Raw genomic sequence first — 9,520 nt, forward strand, 5'->3', positions numbered from 1 at the left:
AATGTGGCATATGTGCAAAAAGTGATATATATCCTGACACACCACGTCCTTCAATCCTCAGATTGAGAAATGTGTCCCAAGTCCTAGGAGGCTTCACAGCAGCTGAGGGATTCCAGGACTGGGATGTGTCCCACTCGTCCTTGAAGCCATACTGTCCCTGCTTGAGGCCAGGACTGCTTGCCCACAGGGCTGCAAATCTGGGTGCAGTGGGTGGTCCTGCCTGCATGAGGAGCCTGGGAGACTCTGAAGGCCAGGTTTTCCCAGTCCTTCCACACCTAGTGATTCACTGACCATGGCCCTGATGAGTTGGGGTTGGACAGGCAGAGTGGTTGTCAGTCCCTGCAGAGTAAGAGATTGAACCTCTCTAGTGGCATCTCCATCAGGGACATAGTGGGCAGCCCCCCACCCCAGTCACACACCCTGGTGCCAGCAGCACCTGCAGCCTCTGCGTCTGGATAAAGGAGACACGGAGCCTCATCCTGGCAGCAGGAGGAGCAGCTATGGAGTGGTGATGGATTCCCTGGGAGAGTGTTCTGGGGCTGCTTCAATGAAATACGTGGATTGTCCCATGGGACAATTGTCCAATGGGTTAAAACATAATAAACGCACTGTACAATTCAAAGGCAGCATCTCCATCTCGCCACTCCTCCTGCCCATTGTGGAGTCCTGTCAAGTCCCCACTGTTCTTTCTCAATATTTTATGATCATTTGGCTTCCTTGTATCTCCATGTGCTTCTAGAGAGCTTTAAAATTCTTTTTTTTTTGTAGCTTGCTGATTTATTTTTAAATTAAGTAATTAATTTTAATTAGGTGTATATGACAGCAGAATGCATTGTGATTTACCGTACACAATTGCAGCACAACTTTTCATTTTTCTGGTTGTACACGATGCACCATTTGTGCATTCATACGTGGACCTAGGGTAATGATGTCCATCTCATCCCACCGTCTTTCCAGCCTCCATTTCCCCCTTCCCACTCCTCCCTCCCTTTGCCCCATCAAAGTTCCTCCATCCCCCCTTCTCCAATTATGGATCAGCATCCACTTATCAGAGAGAACATTCAGCCTTTGATTTGAAATAGCTGCAGAGTCCTGCTCTTTCCTTGGCGGCTTGGCGGCCGAGTGGCCGACCAGCCAGCAGGGGGCGCACTGTCCGCCGCGCTCCCTCCCAGCGCCCGCTTCCGCTAACGGAAGCCTGGACGGCTGGAGGCTGCGGGATGGCGGTGCCGCTCAGGTCCCGCTCTGGTCGCTACCTGCGTTGCCCGGGCGCGGCATCCACTGGCCCGGCCTCACGCTCCGCCCGTCGCCGGCAGGTGTGCAGAGCCGGACCGGCCGAGGCGGCCATTTCCGCAGCCTGAGACCCGCGGCCCGCGGCAGCTGAACCAGAACTTCGGGCGCCTCTTTCCCACTAGGACGCTGCCTGCCCCGCGCGCCAGGGCGGCCGGCGGGCAGGTGTCCTCCGGGAGGAGCCTCTGGGACCCGCGGCGGGCGGGCGGGGATGGCGCGCAGCAACCCGTGTCTCTCTTACCTCTGTCCCTGTGGTGCCCGCTGATGGGGACTGGGTGCCGCCTGGGGCGCCCTGGAGCTGGGGAGGGGCGGCGGTTGAGCGCCTGAGGGAACCCGCACCCACCTGTCCGCCGGCACGGGGTGGGGGCCAGGTGAGTGGTCAGTGAGCATGCGTGGGCTTCAGGTGGTGCAGAGGGAACACCGCGGGCTGTGCCAGTTGTGCCTCCAGGCAGGAGCACCAGAGGATGAACCACAGGCCTTGCTTGGCTGCGTCCTGGTTGATTTCTGTCGGTGTCAGGTCCCTGCTTTGGAAGCTTTCCCTAAGGATGACCCCTCACTCTGAAAGCTCCTTTTTCCACTGCTTCCTTTTGTACCTGGGCAAACACTTTGTCATGTGCCGTGCTCTGTGATATGTGTTTCTAAGTTTGATTATTCACTTGCTATAGATCAATTATGAATCTTTCCAATTAGGACTTTAATGTTTTTCTCAAAACTCAGCTTTTGTTTTTGACCTACAAGCCACCCAAAACTTAGCATTTAATGCATGCCTTTTTCTTCATTAATTCAGCTAGGAAATATGTATGGAACACCCACTGTGTGCATTGTGCTGGGCACTGTACTGGACACCCTCCATGCATATTTGATTAAGGCATAGGCTTTTGCTTCACATGTTTTTTCAGTTTGGTGGAAAAGAGAAGAGAATCAATTGCTCATTATCTTTCTTGCTTGGAATAATCTCAGCCAATACTCTCAAATTTCACTTTTGTTCAAGGATTCTGATTCTTGCAAGAACATTTTAATTTCTTTGGGGAGTTCATTTAGTATCTGAAATTTTGTGTGTATTTTATGCTGCCTTTCTATAATATGCCTTTACTGGCTTTTTAAAGTGCACATATGTAACTTTTCTGGAGACAAAAATGAGGCCTTTACCTATAATGGAGTCCTGTTTGGTTTTAACACAGTATGCAGTGTGGTTACTGCTGAAGCTGAGAACCTGGTATTCTTTCTCAGTAGTGGTAATGTTTTTCTGGCAATTGCCATACTAGGCCTTTCACATTCTTGGAGTATATTGGAACTTTATGAATATAGAAATGTTTAACAGGCTTCTGACTTTATCCCATGTAACAGTTCAATTGAGAGTCTCTTGTTTTCTTTGTATATACTCATACCCCAAATTCACTACTTAATTTTGAAGTTTATCTTTCATTTGATGAACTTTTCCCCCTCCCAAAGAAACCAAGTTTTTGTCAACTCATGAAGCCGATGATACATAAACAACTGTAAAGAGAACCACAAACTGAGATGTGTTTCCTTTGCTGTCTTCATCTAGACACAGTTATGTCTGTCTCCTATCCTACCCCACCTTGGCCTTATGATAAAAATTCATAACCCAGCAGAATTACAAAGTGTTAAGTCCACAAATAATTGCCAAGTCCTGTTCAAAGTCATTCTTTCTCACCTGCCTTTACCTGTGCTTTGATTTTGAATAGCTTGTGCTGTTTTGGAGCCTTCATTTCTTAAAAGTTAAAATGGACTGGTAGAGAATAAATACAGCACAGGAGGAGTGATTTCAGTGACTTAGTCACAAACCAACACAAAATAGTTTAATGAATGAATGGGATTCAATTGTCATTTTGTAAATGATCATCTTTCTTCCTTTTCTAGTAGGGTTTTTAGACCCTGAGGAGGAATTGGAGCTGATCCACATTATGGGAATGGAAACCATGGAACCTGAACCAGACAGTGCAGTGCAGCCTGCCTCTTGTTCTGATGACCTTTCATGCCAAATGAGACTCTGAGAAGATCGCTCCATTGAAGACTGTTCTAAGAAAAAGCAGGATCAGAAGAGATTGGGAACTCAAAGAGGTCTTGAGACCAATGTTAAACACTTTGCTAGAATCTGGATCAGTTCATGGGGATTTTAGATCTAGAGACGAGAGTGGTGATAAGAGCAGTTTAGTTTCCATGAACCTATGGAAATGAAACCTCTGGAAATTAATCCATCATGTCCAGCAGAAGAAAATGATGTATCTTTCCTGATTCCTGTGGGGGACCAACTCCCAGAAGCCCATCTTTCCACTGATGTTCCAGAAAAAACGATTCCAATCCAAATCACAGCTTTCCACCAGAAACCACGGGTGAGACAGTGGTCCATTCGACCGCAGGGCACTTCCAGACTGAGCTTTTTTAAAAATTGATTTATTTGTTCTAATTAGTCATACATTACAGCAGAATTCATTTTGATTCATAGTACACAAATGGAGCACAACTTTTTATTTCTCTGGTTGTACACAAAGTAGAGTCACATCATTCGTGTCTTCCTATATGTATCTAGGGTAATGATGTCCATCTCATTCCACCATCTTTCCTACCCCCATGGCCCTCCCTTTCCATCCCTCCCCTTTGCCCTATCCAAAGTTCATCCATTCCTCCCTTGCCCCGTTCCCCATTATGGATCAGTAGCTACTTATCAGAGAAAATATTCACATTCAGTTTCAAGTGATATTTCTACTAGCCCCGACTGCATATACATTGTAATGGATTGATTATATTCCAGGGATTTTTCAAGACAACAGATTTGGACATTTGGACATCAGTGATAAATTGAGTACTGAGCTCTTCCAGGACAAAAGTGAGGAGGCTTCCCTTGACCTAGTGTTTGAGCTGGTAAGTCAGCTACAGTGACACACTCATAAAGAGAATGGAATTGAAATTTGCATGGAGTTTCTGCAAGGCACTTGTATTTATGGCAGGAATTATTATTCATGCTTAGAGCACTGTATATTGTTTTTCCTATTTCAAGAAAATTTACCATTTGTAAAAGAAACCAACTTCCCATTTAAAATTGTCTGTTAACTATGAAAGCTGTATACTTGAGTCATTTGTATATCTCTTCATACTGTAGTGGTCTTTCCTTTGTTATTGACTGATACAGTACCCTGATTACAAGGTTATTTTGTACTTGTCTTAATACATTAGTATAATAACAACTGCTTAAAAATAAAATAAAAGTACCATGTGATATACATGTATCTTTTACATTGATGATTACTGTAATCAAGCTAATTAACATATCCACCCACTCATATGTGTGTGTGTGTGTAGTGAGAACACTTTCAAGCAGAACAATTAAAAAATTTTTTTAGTTGTAGTTGGACACAATACCTTTCTTTCATTTATTTTTGTGTGGTGCTAAGGATTGAACCCAGGACCTCACATGTGCCAAGCAAGTGCTCTGCAACTGAGCCATAACCCCAGCTCACAGAGCAGCAAATTTAAGCATACAACAGAATGTTATTCACTGTGGGGACCCAGTTGTAGGACAGATGTCCAGAATTGGCTCATGCTGCATCACTGAAGTTTTGTACCCTTTGGGTAACAGCTCCTGTTTTCCTAAACCCCGAGCTCCTGGGAACCACCATCCTGCTCTCTGCTTTTACAGAGCAACTGGTTTTGATTCCACACTTCATTGAGGTCATAGAGCACGACCTTCTACATTTGCTTTTTTCACTTAGAATAATGTCTCCTAAAGCTCATTAGGGTTTCAAATGACAAGATTTCCTGCATTTTGAAGGCAGAATATTGTTCTGGGTGTCAAATGGTTGACATGTTTTTGTATGTGGACATAATCTTAAAACACCAGTTAAGAAAATGAACGAGATTTTTTTCAGAAGTGATTTATGAAACATTATTTTTATTTAAATTTTAGTACCAGGAATTGAACCCATGGGGATTAACACTGAGCCATATCCCAGCACTTTTTGTCTGTTTGTTTGTTTGTTTTCAAATTTTGAGACAGAGTCTTGCAAAGTTGTTTAGGGCCTTGCTAAATTGCTGAGACTGGATTTGAACTTGCAATTCTCTTGCTTCAACCTCCCAAGCTCTGGAAATTAGAATAGAAATCCCTCAGAAATCTTGTAATGAAACAAGCATTTGAACTAGTTATCCCACTCTTTGGCATATACCCAAAGTACTTAAAATTGGCATACCATAAGGATGCACCCACATCAATATTTTTTGCACCTTAATTCACAATAGCTAAGCTCTGAAACCAACCTAGGTGGCATTCAACAGATGAATGGAAAAAAATACACACACATACACATACATACACACAAACATACACGCACACAGGAATATTACTCAGCCATAAAGGATGAAATTATGACATTTGCTGGTAAGCAGATGGAACTGGAGATGGAGACTATCATGCTAAATGAAATAAGCCAAACCCAAAAAACAAAGATTAAATGTTCTCTGATATGTGGATGCCAATGCACAATAAAGGGGTGGGGAGGGAAGAATAGACGTTCATTGGATAAGATAAACGGGAATGAAGGGAAGGGAAAAGGGATGAGAAAAGGAAAGACAGTAGAATGAACCAGATGTCACTTTCCTATGTTCACGTATGGATTCATGGCCAGTGTAAATCCTCATCATGTACAGCCAAAATATGGGGAGTTAGACTCTATGTACCCATAATGTGTCAAAATGCATTCCACTGGCATGTATAAGTAAAAAGAACATAAAACATTTAAAATCCATCTGCCAGAGGCTTTACCAGGGCCTATTCTGGATCACAGGGTGGGCAGTACATGGAACAGCGGTGTCAGAATGGCCCAATGAGCGCAGGAGGAATTGTGTGGTCCATGACAGGAGGGTGGGTCTGTGCACATAGTCAGTTGCCTGCCTGCTGGACCCCATTTTGCACTGTTGCAGTGGTCAAGCAGAGTCTTCTGGGCAACCAAGAAACCTGCAGGGACCGAAGGAGGGGGTGACAGAAGCAGCATTGGGTGGTGGGGTGGGACATGGTTTCCACAGATAATCTTACTTCCAATAGTCCCAAAGGTGTGGACAAGTGTCCCAGCAAGGATGCAGGGTGGTGGCAGCTGCCACATCTAAGCCCTGTCAAGGTTCCACAGGATGAGAGCAGCTGGCTACCTGGCTGTGTGACAGGGTGTTGGCCACTGTAAGTCCAGCATGTGGACCACTGTACCCTACAGGAGAAGATGGGGAGCGTGTTGTGGCAGTGACAAACAGACACCTGTCCCTTTGTTTCCCGCCTTTCCAGAGGGAATGGGGTGTGTGCCCTCTGATCCTTAGCCTGCCTTCTCCAAATGACAAATGTCAAAACAACAGAAAAGCAAGGCTTCCTAAGTCTGAATTTGAGCAGCCTTAATTCTCAGAAATGTGCTGCCATAAGATGGGCTTTGTTCTGTGTGTGAAGCAATTGCAGTTCCCCTTTTAAGTATTAAAGATACAGCATATACAAATTTAATTGACAGAAAAAACACAGACAAAGATTTAGATTATTTTTACATTTTATTAAATAGAGAACAAGTCAAATTGCATTTTCTTTCTCCACAAGTCATTGTCTCTCTCTGGGACCGATAACACATACCTATGCCTCTCTCACGCTACATGCACACTACTCATTTGTATGGTTGTCATTTCTGCTGCTGTCAAAACTCCCAACCAGAAATGAATGTAGGATTTTTGTCTTTTTCACCTATGGATCCCTGTAGAGTAGGAAAATGGAATCGATTATGGTGCTATTACACAATGTAGATGTTCGAAAAATATGTTGAGAGAAAAATTGCAGAGACACATCAGAGCTGTTCATCACCAAGCTCCTAACTCAGAAGAAAAAATGCTCAGAAATAGCTTTGAGTGACCCAGCTCTTAGGAGACTATGCTCCTTGGCTGACCTAAATATAAAAACTCTCCCTAATCAATGTGTCCTTCTGTATGTGGCCTTTAAAGTGCTAGTGCAATAAACATGATTTCATATCCCTTTGCTCAGAAAACATTCCATGAAAAAAATATGAAATTCCATAGAGACCCAGTGACATCAGATTAACTTCAAAACATTTTTTCTTCCTTGACAGGATCAGAATATTGATTAGTCCACCAATACTATCACCAGGATTGCTTATCTCCAGTATGTCAGGCATTACAAAAACCCTTGGCTTCTTAAAGTACTAGAAACACAGAGTACCACACTTTTTAATGCCTTCAGTGAATTCAGCATTAGACTTTTACAATGATTTCTTTCAAGCATGGTCTTGTCTTCCCACTACACATAATGTTAGAGAAAACTGGTGACTAATTCTTGCATGGTGACAAAATCAAATTAAAATATCCTTTAAAGCAGGAAACCCTCATTATCATAAAGTTTATTATTATACAGATTTGGGTAAGGTAAAAGTCAAATTATGCCTCTGGATCATCCTAACAATACAGATTGAAAAGAAGACGTAAGGCAATAATAGCTAACCAGGCAGGAGTTAGACATGCCACCAGCAAAATAAAGAGGATACACTACAACTCTTGTCTTTCTTTTGAAAGAATAAAGCTTATTTCTTCTCTAGACCAAAGGAGACTAGTACAGGAACACCTGCAACAATGAAATTTTCAATAAAGATTATTATAGCATATTGCAAAGAAAATGTGGTAATGAAAATGCTGCTTATGGGTGAAATAGGGGGGAAAAGGCAGCATATTTTGACTTTTTATTACAGGATATTTAAAAGACAGCTTGGCAATAAATGCTAACATCTTTCTAACAGTTGGGAATGCAGTCATATAAAGCTGAAAATTCACCTTGACTTATTGACACAGCTGAGTTTTAAGTTACATTGCTCGACCCCAGAGCAAATGCACCACACTGCAAAAAAATAAAATAAAATAAAATAAAAATAAAAATAAAAATAAATGTGCTGAGCCTCACTGGATCAGCAGAGGTAGGTGTGAGCTACTAGTTACACAGTCACATTAGGCATCTTCACCCAGGGGAGACAAAAAAAGAAGGAGGTGGAAGGAGCAGGCAAATCAGCAAGAAGGGAGAAGAAAGAAATATGAAGGGGAAAAAAAATAAGGTCAGAAAAATTAGCTTCCATTAGGATGTTTCTCCTACAAGTCAATTAATTAAAAAAAAAAAATCTAGGATTTACAAAGGCTTCTCTTTGTCGAGACACAACTGATGAAAGAAAAGAAATTAAAGGCATGACCCTTTCCTCAACATGATTACACTTTACTTGAAGCACAATGATTAAATTTTGAAAAAAAGAGTAGAAGAGAATAAAGATATCATTAAGAATCAAATTAAACAATGATGATATGTGTTCTCGTGGTTTATATGCTTATTAAGTCACCATTCTCTGGAATGTTAATATACACATTTCTTTAAAATTGAATAGAAGGATAGATGTTGCTGCTTCAAGATGACTTAATACTATAAAGGTATCAATTCATTTAAACTTAATTCTTGAACTTGATAAAACTTAAAGATTTCAACTTAAAAATTTGTGAACTTATTCAATAATTTATATGCACCAAAAAATATACTTCACACTAATAAGTCAACAGAAGAAAAAAGATATATGTTTCATTCCTCTTAGATATCAAGACATAATACTAGGGTGTAATAATGAAATATAGTGTGGACTGGATCAGATCAAGATGAACAGAAGCAAGGAACAAAACAAAAAGGTTTAAATTGGGACTCATGCACATGTGAAAAAATAACATATGCCAAAGATGAACCACAAATAATAGGGAAAGAATGAATTTTAGATGGTGGTAAGAAAAGAGATTCACTGTATGGAAGAAAATGAGAGCAGATTCGTACCTAATCAAATATGGAAATTTAGGCTCCAAATACAGGTAGAGATAACAATGCAAAAGCATAAGTGTCAAAATAGCCAAACAGAGTATACGAAATATTTTTGTGATCTATTAATGGAAAAGATTTTATAAGCTGTAAGGCAAAGAGCTTATGAAATTTATCACATATGAATCTAGAAGCTTAAAATTAACAAAGGGCTCTCACTATAAACAGATTCACAGGAAGATGACAAAATGGGAGAATATATTTACAAAATGTCGAAATCCCACAAGGAATACATGAAGAAATAAAAAATAAAAAATAAAAAACACCAACATAAAACCTACCAAAAGATATGAATAGAAATCACCTCCCCCCAAAAAAGATAACATAGGTGCTAGTAAGTAT

General features: G+C 41.4%; 1 long non-coding RNA gene across 1 annotated transcript; it reads left to right on the forward strand.

Annotated features, from left to right (window-relative positions):
• The first annotated feature begins 1,115 nt into the window (after positions 1-1,115).
• LOC144370424 (uncharacterized) lies at positions 1,116-4,313 on the forward strand. The gene is made up of 2 exons (XR_013430391.1): positions 1,116-1,658; positions 3,172-4,313. It is a non-coding gene; the product is annotated as an uncharacterized LOC144370424 (long non-coding RNA).
• Positions 4,314-9,520: the final 5,207 nt, after the last annotated feature.

The sequence above is a fragment of the Ictidomys tridecemlineatus genome, chromosome 14 (assembly GCF_052094955.1).
Source record: "Ictidomys tridecemlineatus isolate mIctTri1 chromosome 14, mIctTri1.hap1, whole genome shotgun sequence".
NCBI lineage: Eukaryota > Metazoa > Chordata > Mammalia > Rodentia > Sciuridae > Ictidomys > Ictidomys tridecemlineatus.